General features: G+C 39.6%; 1 protein-coding gene and 1 long non-coding RNA gene across 2 annotated transcripts in view; both read right to left on the reverse strand.

The window, feature by feature from the left end:
• LOC104847976 (catenin delta-2) overlaps positions 1–13,192 on the reverse strand; it is a 475,688-nt gene that overhangs the window by 120,825 nt on the left and 341,671 nt on the right. The window lies entirely within an intron of this gene.
• Positions 5,628–7,070, reverse strand: LOC117283610. Its single transcript, XR_004514636.1, has 3 exons — positions 7,016–7,070; positions 6,713–6,828; positions 5,628–6,005 (listed from the first exon to the last, which is right to left on the reverse strand). It is a non-coding gene; the product is annotated as an uncharacterized LOC117283610 (long non-coding RNA).

The raw sequence follows: 13,192 nt of genomic DNA on the forward strand, positions 1-13,192 counted from the left end.
AGTTTTGGTTTTTTTTTTTTTTTTTTTGATAGGGTCTCACTATGTAGTTGAGACTGCCCTGAACTATGTAGCCTAGGCGGGTCTCAAAATCACAGCAACACTCCTGCCTCAGCCTCCCGAGTGCTGGGATTACAGGTGTGCACCACCATGCCCGGCATTCAAGCTTCAGATTTATGTCTCTTCTGCACCTTTCTGAGTGGGTCCAATACCCTAGTTATTGGAATTAGCCTGGGCAGTGGCTGCCAGCTGATTTATGGAGCATTCTGGGTAATAAGAAGTGACTCTTCTGCTCCAAGATTTCTTTCAGCAGTGTCTCTGATGAGAACAGGGAGACAACACGGGTGTGTGACTGCATGGTTCATTAACTACATTGGCATCGAGCATAGTCAGCAGGAGGGAAGACAGATGCTCCCAAACCACACATTCTCTCAGGTTGGTATCCATACAAATTCCAAACTCATCCTTTGCTGTCAATGCCACATTCCTCCCTTCTCTTCCAGTAGGCGGCATGAACTCACTCACTTCTGAACATGGCCAAGGTCTTCGCCATTTTCTACACAAAGCTGTTCATTTGCACAGGGAATCCCACCACAAGCATCCAGGAATGGGTGCAGGGATACCTGCACACATCAGGAGGCATCTGGCTTTGTCTGGCCAGACCCCAGCCCTGGTGCCACTCAGTGCCTTCTCCCCTGGGACTCAGGGCCGTCCTGTGTCCACTGAGGCTCCTGCTTGTTGTGCTTTTGTCTAAGGAACTGGGCATTTGATTTGATGACTAACACCATGCTTATGCCACAAACAGGACCCAGCTAATAATAAACAGTAGCATCCTTGACAGCAAGGGACACATCTGCTATTTCCAAGGGCCTTCAAGACCCGTTCACAGCTATTTCATTAGAGCAGCTGCAAAAGGTTTGGTCAATGTGATCACAAAAGCATTAGGGTCAGTTCATGTTCTCATGTTCCTGTTCTCTCTTGCTCTCGATTTCCCTGCCTTTCATTGCTTCATGTTAAAAGTAAAATTATAAAGGAAATAGAATATAGTTAAAAACATGGAATTGATGAGTCCCAAATAGGTATTTAAATAGCATTTGAATTTGATTTTCTGGCTGCTAAAGCAGTTTTACCAAATCTCTTCAAATATGTCCTAATTTACAAAAATGCCTAATTGTATGTGGAACCATTCACTTAACACACGCTTATTAAGTCATACTATATATTATTCAAGGTTCAAAAAACATACATAACTCAATATTCTGAGAGAGACAGCTACATTAGTATACACAGTATATGACCATAATATTATATGCAAGTATTGAATGCAATAAAGATAAAGCCTGCTACCTGGCTATACATGCAAGATTATGCAGCCTTTAAGAACAATGTGGTATAAATAAATACATGTCTCGTTCTGGAAAGAAGGTAGTTATGTGTGTTTTTTTCCTGATAGCTGACTGAATTTGTGTGGCAGATTTTGAGTTACTCATATGTTTAAGCATATGAATGTAATACAAATATTTAAAAATCACTTTCTCTGCCTATAAGTGCACAGCACATTTTGGGAGTGATCAGCCGTCAAGCTTATTTTACACTGTCCTTTAAACTGTCTACAATCTGAAGTTCTTCCCATCTTTAAATGTCGCAGTGTGACCTCAAAAGGCAATGTTGCATGAATGTGCAGGACCAGCTTCCACACAGGAGCCAGAACTTCATGCATCTGCACAGGAAATACAAAAACCTCTGAGGTCTTCACTCGCCGAGACTCTGGGCTTACTTCCACAGAAGACACAAACACAAATGCATACACACTGCAGAAAAACCACAAGCAGTTATATTCCTCTAAAACACATTCATGTTACAGTACTGAGAAGGAAGTATTCTAATGCTTCTGTCACCCAAGTTGGTCATGAAAAAGAGAATCAATCAAGTCTCTACAGAGGCAGAGCAAACAAACAACTCAGAAACACACCTCCCATTAATTCACACTAACAGATTCCTTAGCGAAAGGGAGCCACCTTTTCTTTTGCTAAAGCATCCTGGTCAACACAGTCTGAAAGTGCATTTTCACAGCACAGGGAATACAGCAAAGTTTTTCCTCAAATATTAGTCCATTCATTTTCCTTGAATAATAAAAGTGACACTGGAAGGTTAATGATGTGAAACTTTGCAGACAAAATGGAGCTACTATCCTCTTTCTGCTGACAAGACCGTAACAATGCAATGTGAAAAATTAGAAGAGAGGCATAGAGTCTCAGGTGGAAATTCACTTTATTGTGTATTTTAACCAGCAGGGCCTTCACTCTGCTAGGCAGCTCACAGAAGCACACATAGTAATTTAATTTATAGCTGAGAGTATTCAAGATGCTGTAATCAAGGGCAAAGTTGGTTGAGCTATACCATATTCCATATCAAAATATATCTTTGAATTTCTTTATATTTGGCAGTTCTTGACATAAATGCAAACCACAAGGACACACTTACATGATTTTTACAACACTACAAAGCACCCTTTTTATGAATGTAAGCACCAAGTTGGGAATTTAAATAATAGTCATGTTTGAATTTCAGCAGAACTGTATGTGTTCTACATAAGGGAAATCTAAATATTCAAAGGTACAATATTTCTGTTAAGGCTCCAAAGATAGTAATTGAATCTATAATGAAATCTTAGCACTTTAATATAAAACTTCTTAATGGTTTACTTCAAGTAGAATATTAACTTATAAAGTATAATAATTGAAGAGTTATCAAATAATAAAAAGTGGAATTTTCAAGAGTCACCATGAATTACTTATACATAATTATATATAATCACTTTTTAAACCATAACCACTAAAATCAGGAAACTCTCAGGCTGGGGATTTAGCTCAGGGGTTCCTGAGTTTGACTCCCGGCACCAATAAATAAATAAAGTAATTAATTAATTCATTAATTTAAAAAATAAGATAAAATCAGGAAGCTCTCATAGCTTGTACTCAACATGGCAATAGAAGTCTTGCAAAAGCAATTAGACATGACAATGAAATAAAAGGCATCCAGGAAGGAGTGGAAAAACAAGCCTATGTTTATCACAGATGATATGATCTTGCATATAGAAAATCCTAAAAATCCACACAATGACTTTTTGAACCCATAATCATGTTCAAGGAGGTTGTGGGACACAAGGTCAGTATAGAAAAATTATTTGTATTTCCATACACTAGAAATAAAAAAAATCCAAAAATGAAATCTATAGTAATTATACTAGTATAAAATGTTTGGGAGAAAACTTAACAAAATGAATGTGAAAAATATATAATGATAATGAAAAAAAATTGGAGAAATTAAAGATAATCTATGTTAGTATAAAGATTCTCCATGTTCATAGACTGATATTCAATATATGATTGGAATACTACAAATTAATCTAAAGATTTAGCAAAATTTCTATCAAATATTGGCTATTTTATTTTAATTTTTGCAGGAATTACAAGCTGACTCTAAACTTTGTATGGAAATACAAGGGTCCAGAATAGCTAATCAAACTCAAGAAAGAAGACTGAATTTGGAGAATCCTACTTCCTAATTTTGAAACTTCTGGTTGATGTTTATATAAATATTAAAATCCTAAAGTGAATTTTGCACACAAGTATATTATAATAATTACTTTCTAGAACCAAAAGAAATTCTTGTATTCCAGATTTCAGAAATTCCTAGTTTCTAAACAAATTATACTACTGACCATTGAGGTTCCCTATGAGATGTATGTGATATTTGCTGCTAAGTACCCAGCAGAAATCACACAATTATCCTATTTCTTAAATTACTGGCTTAATTTCATTTTCTATAATTTTATATATCCTTTAATTACACTTCTAAGATTTAAATTTATTAATCTAAGAAAAATATAAAAAGTCAAGCTTTAATGTCTATTCCCACCAAAACTAAATTACTTGCATATAAAATCAAATTAAAATAATTCTAAAATAATTACAATTAAAATGTCTAAATTTTTGTCCTTATAAGGTAACACTAAGTGATTATATTACTCGGTAAATTTTAACAGCTTTATTAATTTAAAATTAATAAAGTGTGCACAAAAGTGTGTACATCCAAGACATTGAACTGAATGTTCTAATAAACCTACACCTTGTGAAATAACTTCCAACTTAACTTAATTAGTTAATAGCCATTACCATACATAGTTACTTTTTGGTGTGATATAAATAAACACTTAAGAATTTCCCTTTTGAGAAACTGAAGTAAACAATACAGTACAGTATTAATTATGGTCACCATGCCATGTGTTAGATTTACAGACACAGAAAAAATAAGATTGTATGAGCTCATTTGTACTTGGAATATAAAATAGTCAAAGACACAAAAGCAGGGGACAGAACAGTGGTTGGGAGTAGGTGATGATGGGATGATGTTAAAGAGTCTAAAGTTTCAGTAATTGAACACTGGAAGAAAAAGAGAAAGTATCTAGTCCTGTGTGTTCTTCCTCATTGGGTTATCGAGAACTTCCCTGCACAGACGAAATGAATGACCGAGGTCACCAAGGGTAGCAATGTGTTCTCTGTAGTGTGGTTCACACACACAGAATTCAAACATTCTCACTTGCAGACCTCCGGCTTGATTGTTATGTGCTCAACAGCAAACCTTTACTTATCTTTGCAGCAAAACTTTTCAGAAACACTTGCAGTTCTTTAAGTACCATTCACCTATTTTAATTGGACTTCCATTCAATTAGTTCACTGAAATTCACCTTGACAAGATTACCAACGCCTTCTAGGCTAGCACATTCAATAGTCCCTGCTCCTGACTCGTCTACACATCTTCGTTGCAGCACAGAATGTGGCTAACAGCCGCTTCCTCGAAGTCTTCTCTTCTTTATTGCTGGGAATTAAAGGCTTCTATGTTTACTTTCATGAGTTCTATGTTTCTGTTCTTCTACATATTAGAGCACTTAGAAATGACATTGCATTTTCTGAAACTGTATTTCCTTAAGCACCATGGGATGCAGTTTGATGTTATCTGTATTTTATTTTCTCATTTACTAATTTATTTTCCTCATAATACTGGTATGTAGCCATATGTGCCATAGCACATAGGAAATATTTAATAATTATTTGTTAGCTTGCTGACTGGCTGGCTGGCAGGCTGAATGGATGGATGGTTAAATGGATGGATGGGTGGAAGGATAGAGGGTTGGAAGGAAGGATGGATGGATGGATGGACAGACGGATGGACAGAATGTGTGTCACGGATGTAAACTTTAATCCCTTGTTCCAGGGAACACGGACTTGCCTTGGTAGAGAGTGGTGATTGAAAATTATCTCCATTTAGTGTTCTCTTTGCTGACAAGGTTTGGATCTGTTTTGTATTTACTTTTTGTCCCACTGTGTTCTAGGCCAATTGCATCAGGATTATTGACTCCAAATATTACTATGGACCCACCATCATGGAATCCTAAGAATAACCAAGATTAAAGAAAAGAAGCAAGCCAGCCTCTGATTCTTGCTATGAGTATAAATACTCCAAATAAATACTTGAGCAGGAAAGCCAAAAGTTATGGAGGCAGAGTGATGTTTTCACTAGTCCTAAAGCACCTGAACTTGTAGTTACAGAATCTCTTGTACAGTTGCTTCTGAGAAGCCTACAGTTTAGCACCAGACTTTGATTTCAGTATTAGTAGCTGTCACCATGGGGCCAATTTCTTTCATGTCCTCTCTGATGCCATCAAGACTGCTCTTGAATCATTCCTCTCCTACTTTTCACCGCCTTCATCCAGTGCCAACTGGTCAGCTGCCATGCCTCCTGCTCTCCCTAGTCAGGTGGGCAGCTCTGGTCTCTCAGTAGCATTTGTGGGGAAGCTGTGTGTTTTCAACTACCATATGCCAGAGCTCAGCACCTAGCAGTCTGAGATAAATTGACATAATATATGGTCAGGATCTCTGCTTAGGAGAAATGCTAATGATGACAAAAATTTACATTTCTCAATGAAACAGTGTGATCATATAAACCTAAGGGAACAAATGAAAATAAATTACTCTGTGTTATGCGGTTTATCATGTACTTAATGCAATTTTCATTGTTTTCCTATTTTCTATATCAGCTATTTGAAGTAAATGAAAAGTACAAGGGTAATTTCAATCTTTCATTTTCAAGCAGATGATGTAGTTATTACCACCAAGAAACAGCATAAAATTGACATGAAAATAAAGTTTGGCATTTTAGAAAATGGCAGATGATTATAACACCTTATAACCATCTCAAAATATTTTCAAAGTTGAACTGAGGATACGTTTTTTTAATGTTACTTATCTTTTATTTACTTATTAAATTAATTTTATTGGTACATTTAAGGTATACAATTTAATGACAGTCATCATCGGAAATTTGGACCTTTACATAATCCATCTTGGTTCTTATTTTTCCCCATTCCCCTGAACTCCCTTCAACCCCTTCACCCCTCCCTATATACACAGACTTTGCTTCCATTTTTTTTCTTTTTCTCATATTAATTCCAGTCCCTTCTTTATCTTTAATAATACCTTCAAGTTTGCTCTCTCTTCTCTGTAGTTACTTTAAAAAAAAAAAAATCTTGCCTCCACATCAAGAATCTTTCTCTGTAACTGAGCTTTCCCTGATTATTCTCAGGCAATTTATTGAATCCATTTTAACCTCTATTTCCTTTTCATTGTTCTTATAGGGGAATAATAGGTCTCACCTTAGAGAGCTGTTTTATAGATTGAATGAAATAATCCATGAAAAACGTTGAGTGGAACACTTGGCTCATAGTAAATGCTTAACATATGCTTGTCTCCATCTTCTTCACCGTCACCACTATCAAACAAATAAGTCAGTGCCTAATTTTAATTTTCTTAGCATTCTTTAAAAGTCTGCCATACACAGCAGCATTTAGATTCAAACACAAGATCTGGCAGAAATTAGGTATTTAGTATATGTATACTAAGCATTGGTGACATTTTGTCCCCTCTTAGAGTTCCCGGGAGACAAGTATGTTTCCTACTTCTGAAGCTGGACACAGTGCTGGGGACAGCAGACACAGCAGGTGTTCCTTGCTGAACAGAGCATAGCCATGGTTAAGCATCCATTAGGATGTGACAAAGAGATACTCATTCCATTATGACATCAAGTGACACCAAATGCACAATTCGTAAGAATAACTCATAAACACTCCTTTCTGGCCTTTTATTGATAATTGATAACATGCCTGAAGAACACTTGGAAATTGGAAACTTGTAACTTGGACATTCTTCCCAGCTTCCCACGGCAAAGGTAGAGAGAAGAGAGAGCCATCTCAAATGAAACAGAAAGTGCATGAGTATTGCTATTAATTCTTTCATCTTAGAATGTGAGCATTAAAATATTAAATAGACAGATGTTAAGTAGACTATGATCTGTTTGATACTGTAAAGAGATTTTTCGAGTCTGTGTTTGCTGTTGGATTAAAGACTATAAATGCTGTATCAGAGAAGTATCATTTATTATTCAACCTTTGTTTTGTGCAGTGTAGGGAAAAGGGCATTGGGCTAAAGCCCCAGAACTCCAATAGTAGTCTTGCCTTTGTAATTCTGAACAAGACACCTTATAACCAGGCTTTAATTTTCATCTGCAACCTGTCAGCTTTCTTCCAGCTGTGAAATCCTAAGTTTCTAATAATAAGCCATCATCACAATCTGGTGTTTTGTTAGTATCTTTCTCCCAAAGCATTGCCACAGACTACAATCAGCACTCCACCCAGGCTCCATCTACAGGGAGACAATATCAAATCAGCACACACAATGAGGGTCTGGTGTACACAGCAGCCACTGGCTCTGTCTCCCTGGGATTAAGGCTCTCGTGGTGCACACTGAAACTGCAGAGTCCAGAGATTCTGGAACACGGGATTCCCTATTCATTCTCATCACAGCACCCTCAAGCCAAGGTGGCGGGGCCCGCGATTAGCTCAGTGGTTCTGCTACCTGCCTGGCAAGCACAAGGTGCTGGGTTTGATCCCCAGTACCATAGGAAAAAAAAGGACAAATGGCAGCCAGGAGCACAGTGGACATCAGACTGCTCTACTCATGACGAAGTCAAGCCTGCTGCTACGTATGGACAACACTGCTCTTAGATGGCAAAGAAGCAAGTTTTTGGATATGAGAAAAAATATGTTTTGTCTCTAAGAGCTACACATTCACAATATCTCTGTAGAGAAGCACACATGTATTTTATTACTTTTAAAATCAAGCTTCTTTGGAAAAAGTAGTCATTGCTAATACATATAGTCTGATAGGAGATAAAAAAGTTATGAAAATTATAATGAAAGTATTTGATATGTTTACTTGCAATGAATGGGTGGCTTGTCCATATTATATGCTCTTTTATAAGTAGTTTCTTAAAACCCAATTCCATAACTGATACTAATTTTATCCTACATCCACAAATGCTAGTCATGCTGAAAGCTTAATATACAGCATATTTATGAAATATAGCAAATAAGTATTCTCTGTTTAATTCCATTTCTAATGAAAATAATACCATAATACCTGTGCTAAAAGTACAATAATGGTTTTTGTCATTCACATGAGTTTCTGATTTGAAATTTTTTTCTAGGCCTTAAATAATTTCATTTATTTAACAGAAGAACATAAATGTAATGTACGTTTAATGCTACACACACATCAGCATCCAGAGGAGGAACTTGCACTGCCGTATTTATATTGTGTGAGTCTACACCAGGATAATCACAGACTTCCCAGGGGCGCTTCTCAGGTGTGCACAGGTTTAGTGGCTCAGTGTGAAACAGCACAGGCTGCAAGCCAGGCCACTGCAGAGTGGGGTTTTAGAGGAGCATAAAAGAGTGATGATCCTAGGTCATTTCCGAGTGCAGGATAATGAAGAGCAAAGGACTGGCCCATACTCTGGGGTATGAAAAGAAAGATCCAGAGCCAGGGGACTTCCTGCATTGCCCTGCCCCTCCCTCCCCTCTGGCTGGAATGGCCCCTGTTCTTGTACAGAAACCTGCGCAGCCCTCCTGCCCTCCCTGGAGAGGGCGAGCACATAATGAGTCCTCCTGGTGGGGGCCAGGGCGCATCTCCTGGACCTCTACTGCTCATTCCCTCCTCTCCCTGCAGGCTGAGCACAGAGTCCCACCCACCGCCCTGGATTCCCGTGCTTTATCTGTGTTGTTGTCCCACTGATTCCTCAGCTAATTAATCCCCTGCTTATACAAATTCAACCATGTTTCAAAAGTGATCCTCATAAATCATGATGGGCAGAAATGCTTGTTGGGGGGGGAAAAAGACCCCTTCAAGGCTGGCTCCTTCGGTACTGCTTCAGCTAAAGTTAAGGGGACAGAGAGGAAGAGGCTGCAGAGCTCCACACTGGCCTGCTGCTGTCCTGACATCACACCCCTCACAGACCTACCCTCAGCCTCTATCTCCCTTCCCCTCCGGTGCCCAGCTGCTCCCCATTTATGTGCTTGGGACAACATGTGCTTTTTTACCTGCTAACAAATCAGAGGTATTTCAGTCATTCCTTTGACTTATATAACAGCCCAGCTTAAACAATCACACAAGGCACGGAATCCAGAAGTGCTTTTGTGGCAAGTAGCAGGATGAAATGCTTTGTTCTTGGCTAAGGGAATTTCAAGCATCAGCAGCCAGGGGACTTCCATTGTTCTTTTGAGTCTGGATCAGGCAAGGGACACTGCAGACCTCCCTGCTTTAATGGGGGCCGAATCAGGACATAGGCAGTGACATAGAGAACCCTGTTTTGATAGTCTCTTCCCCCACAAAGCCCTTTTTCCTGGAAAGGATGTGAAGTAATTTGAAGATTGTTGTTGGAGGCGAACAGGAGGGGAGAGGCTTTCATCTATTTCCGTCAACAAGTCCATCTCTCTAAAAGCACATTTTAACAATTTCCAACAAAATACCTACACACTTCAACACAATTATTGCCCCTATCAAAATGAATGTTAAGTGCATGTGTATAAGCAGTCTGGTTTGCAGAATGAAGAGAGCAAACCGTAAAAGAAAAGACAACATTGTCTTTTTACTTGAAACCTTTATGTGCCATGTGTTCATCGATCCATAGCTTGCTCAAAACTCTCAAAATTCTTTGTATGATATAATTTGACGTGGGAATTTCAATAGGACATTCAACTAATTTTAACTAGCTTAGAAATGCAGGCTGGGGAACGAGCCTGAGAGTGGTTTCTGTGTTTTTGCAAGATGACCTTGCCCCAGTGGTAGCAAACAGCACATCTGTGGTGCTAACGTACTCAAAAAAAAAAGCACTAGAGAGAGAGTTTAGGGCTTTCTAGCCAGGGCCAGACATCCATGCCGAAGTTATATATCAAAGGAGATTTTTCTTACTTAGCCAAATTCATAGTATTTAGAGTACAAAGTGCTCAGTTTTTAATGGGACAGTCCCCTGCACCAGAAGCTTCCTGCCACACATATTTCAGAGTAAAATTGATGATATGCTACCCTTAAACAATGAGTGACATTTTCAAATTAAAAAGAGTTGTATCTCCTCAGGGAAGTCAGGCAGAGTTTAGATTTAATAATTTTGTTTTCAGATCTTACTTTTGTTGATAAGGATGCCTGATATTCCATTCTCGACCTAAGAGATGCTAGAACTACTGAAAGCGGGGGAGAACTTTGCAGTGTGAGCTACACACAGCTACAAAGGATCAACTGCCCAACATCACAAGCAGGAGCAGGACGCTTGTTGCAGATAGTGCTGACCAGGTGTTGCCTCCCGGTGTCACCGACCTGGCTGGACACAGGGTCAAGGATGGGGCTTTGAGGAAAATCACAGCAGCCAGCAGGCACTTAGAGCTTCCTCTGAGCTAACGTTTTCCAAAACGTGCCTAAGAATTTCATAGGCATTAAAATTTAATACTCAGAATGTGGCTACTAGCAAAGAGCTATCAATAGCACCATGTGTTCCGAAGAATAGTAAGGAACAGAGTCAAACCCAGAATTAGCATCGATCGGGGCAATTCCACGGCTGGGCACACACCCAGAAGAACTGAAAACAAGACCTTGCCAGACCCTCGGACACCAATGCACCAGCAGCAGCATTCTCAGTGCCCCAAAGTGAAAGTAACCCAAGTGCCTAGCAGCAAAGGAGTGGATAAGCAAAATATGAATGGAATAATATTCAATTTTTTAAAGGAATGAAATTACACGTTACAGCATGGATGGCTTTTCAAGACATTAGGCTCAATGAAGGAAGTCGCCACGGAGGCACAAGTCCGTTTGTTGGATCCCATCTGCGCCAGGCACCGTGGCTGAGGAAGAGTGTCAGAGTGACTGGTTTTGGATCCCAACCAGGCATGGGTGGAGCACATTTCTGGATGCATCTGCATGGGTCACAGAAGCATGAATTTGAGGTCTCTATGTGTTCTGTGGCACTATTCTTCTGCTCTGCTCCCAGGAGACCAGGAATCAATCACCTTTGCTTCACTATGTCCCTCTACCACTGTGTTTCTGCCTTGGAACCAGCTGGCCAAGTACTGAAATCTGCTAAAACTTTGAGCCACATTAAATCTCTCCTTTTTAAGGTTTTGAGTGGCCCAGCAACAGGAATGTTGACTAATACATGAGCTTCCTCCAACAGGCAAAAGTGTAGCTACAGAAAAAAGATGATCGGGTTCTAAAGAAAGGGTTCGTGGGGAATTATGGCTTACTGCATGGTCTTGGTCCACTTTTTTTGTTTTTGTCACTGTCACTGACTACCTGGGTGGTTTTTGAGAGTAAGGGTTTATTTAGGCTCAGAGCTCTGAAGGCTCAGAAATCCAAGAGCATGGCAGCAGCTAGTGATTATTGTGGTTTAATCTCAGGGCAGAAAGTGGACATGGACATGGGAGCATGCACAGGGTACAAACACAAGGGCAACTTTACTTTATAATAACTCAAGACCTAATCCCAAGGGAAAGACAACCAGATCAATCTCTCTATTTTTCTCTTCAAAGTCCTGCCCAACACTGCTACAGTGGCTGGCGATAAAATCCTGACAGAAGTTTCACAGACAACAAACCATTTCCAAACCATGGCATGGACACAGAGCTTCAGATTCTGAAGAGGAAAAAATCCTGGAAGTGGACAGAGGCAGTGGTCGCACACTATTACGAATGCTCTTAACTACATGAACCATACCTTTACAAGTCGTTAACATGGTATGCTTGATGTTATGTTTAAGTATTTTGCATCAATAAAAATCCGGAAAATGAACACGAAAAGAGTAGAATATTATACTCAAACCCTGGACTGCAGAGCTGTGTAGAGCTTGGACCAGAACTCAGGTGTGCAGTGCCAGGGACCCTGACTTCTTCTCCCAGCAAGCAGCACCCACATCTGTGTCAACTGTGGCTGTGTGAAGGGGCCGAGAGGCTCACACATGATGCTGACTACATGACACACAGGCACACTTGTTCCCTTGCGACAACAACCCAACAAGGCGGTCTGCATACCTGCCCTGGACTCTGGCGCTCCCCTGCACCCACTGTGGCATGGGGCTCAGAATCACTGACCCTGAGTCAGCAAACCTGTGTGCCTCCACCCCATCTCTGGTCTTAGAGCTTGCCTTTCCAGAATTCCTGTATTATTCAGATTGGATACAGACAGAAGCAAAAGTCGAATGCTCCAGTGAATCTCTGGGACTGTTTATTTTGGCTTCAGTTAGTTTCTCGCCAAGAACTCTAGGGTATGACATCAGTATGTTTAACATTTCAGATAAACCTGCCTTCTAAATTTTCTTGTATACTCTTCGTCAGAGTGGGTGACCTTATGCTTTACTTTTCTCTCAGCGCTTAATACAGAACAGAGCACAAATGGGTGTAAAATAAAGTGTGCAGTAGTGTGTTCCTAACAGGTGCGCCCGAGGTAGTCAAGACAATGGCAATGGCTTAGGCCTCCGAAAGTCAGATGCAATAAGGGTCTAGTGTTTCTCTAAACAGATTTAAACAGATTTTCCTAGAAAAGTAAATAAATCAGAGCATCATCACAACACTATTAATTGAGCCAATTAGAGAAAAAGTCCCACGCAGGATGAGTGCTTGTGTAAAGAGAGGCACATTTAAAAGTTCCCAGGGGATGGATCCATCAATGTCATTTTCCAAATCGGTCTCTGAGCTGGGGCATCTCATACAGGGTTCAGAAAGAATGAACATATTATTCCTCCTGCAACTCGAGTT

The sequence above is a fragment of the Fukomys damarensis genome, unplaced genomic scaffold (genome assembly GCF_012274545.1).
Source record: "Fukomys damarensis isolate Sample0158 unplaced genomic scaffold, DMR_v1.0_HiC HiC_scaffold_1, whole genome shotgun sequence".
In the NCBI taxonomy this organism is placed as follows: Eukaryota; Metazoa; Chordata; class Mammalia; order Rodentia; family Bathyergidae; genus Fukomys; species Fukomys damarensis.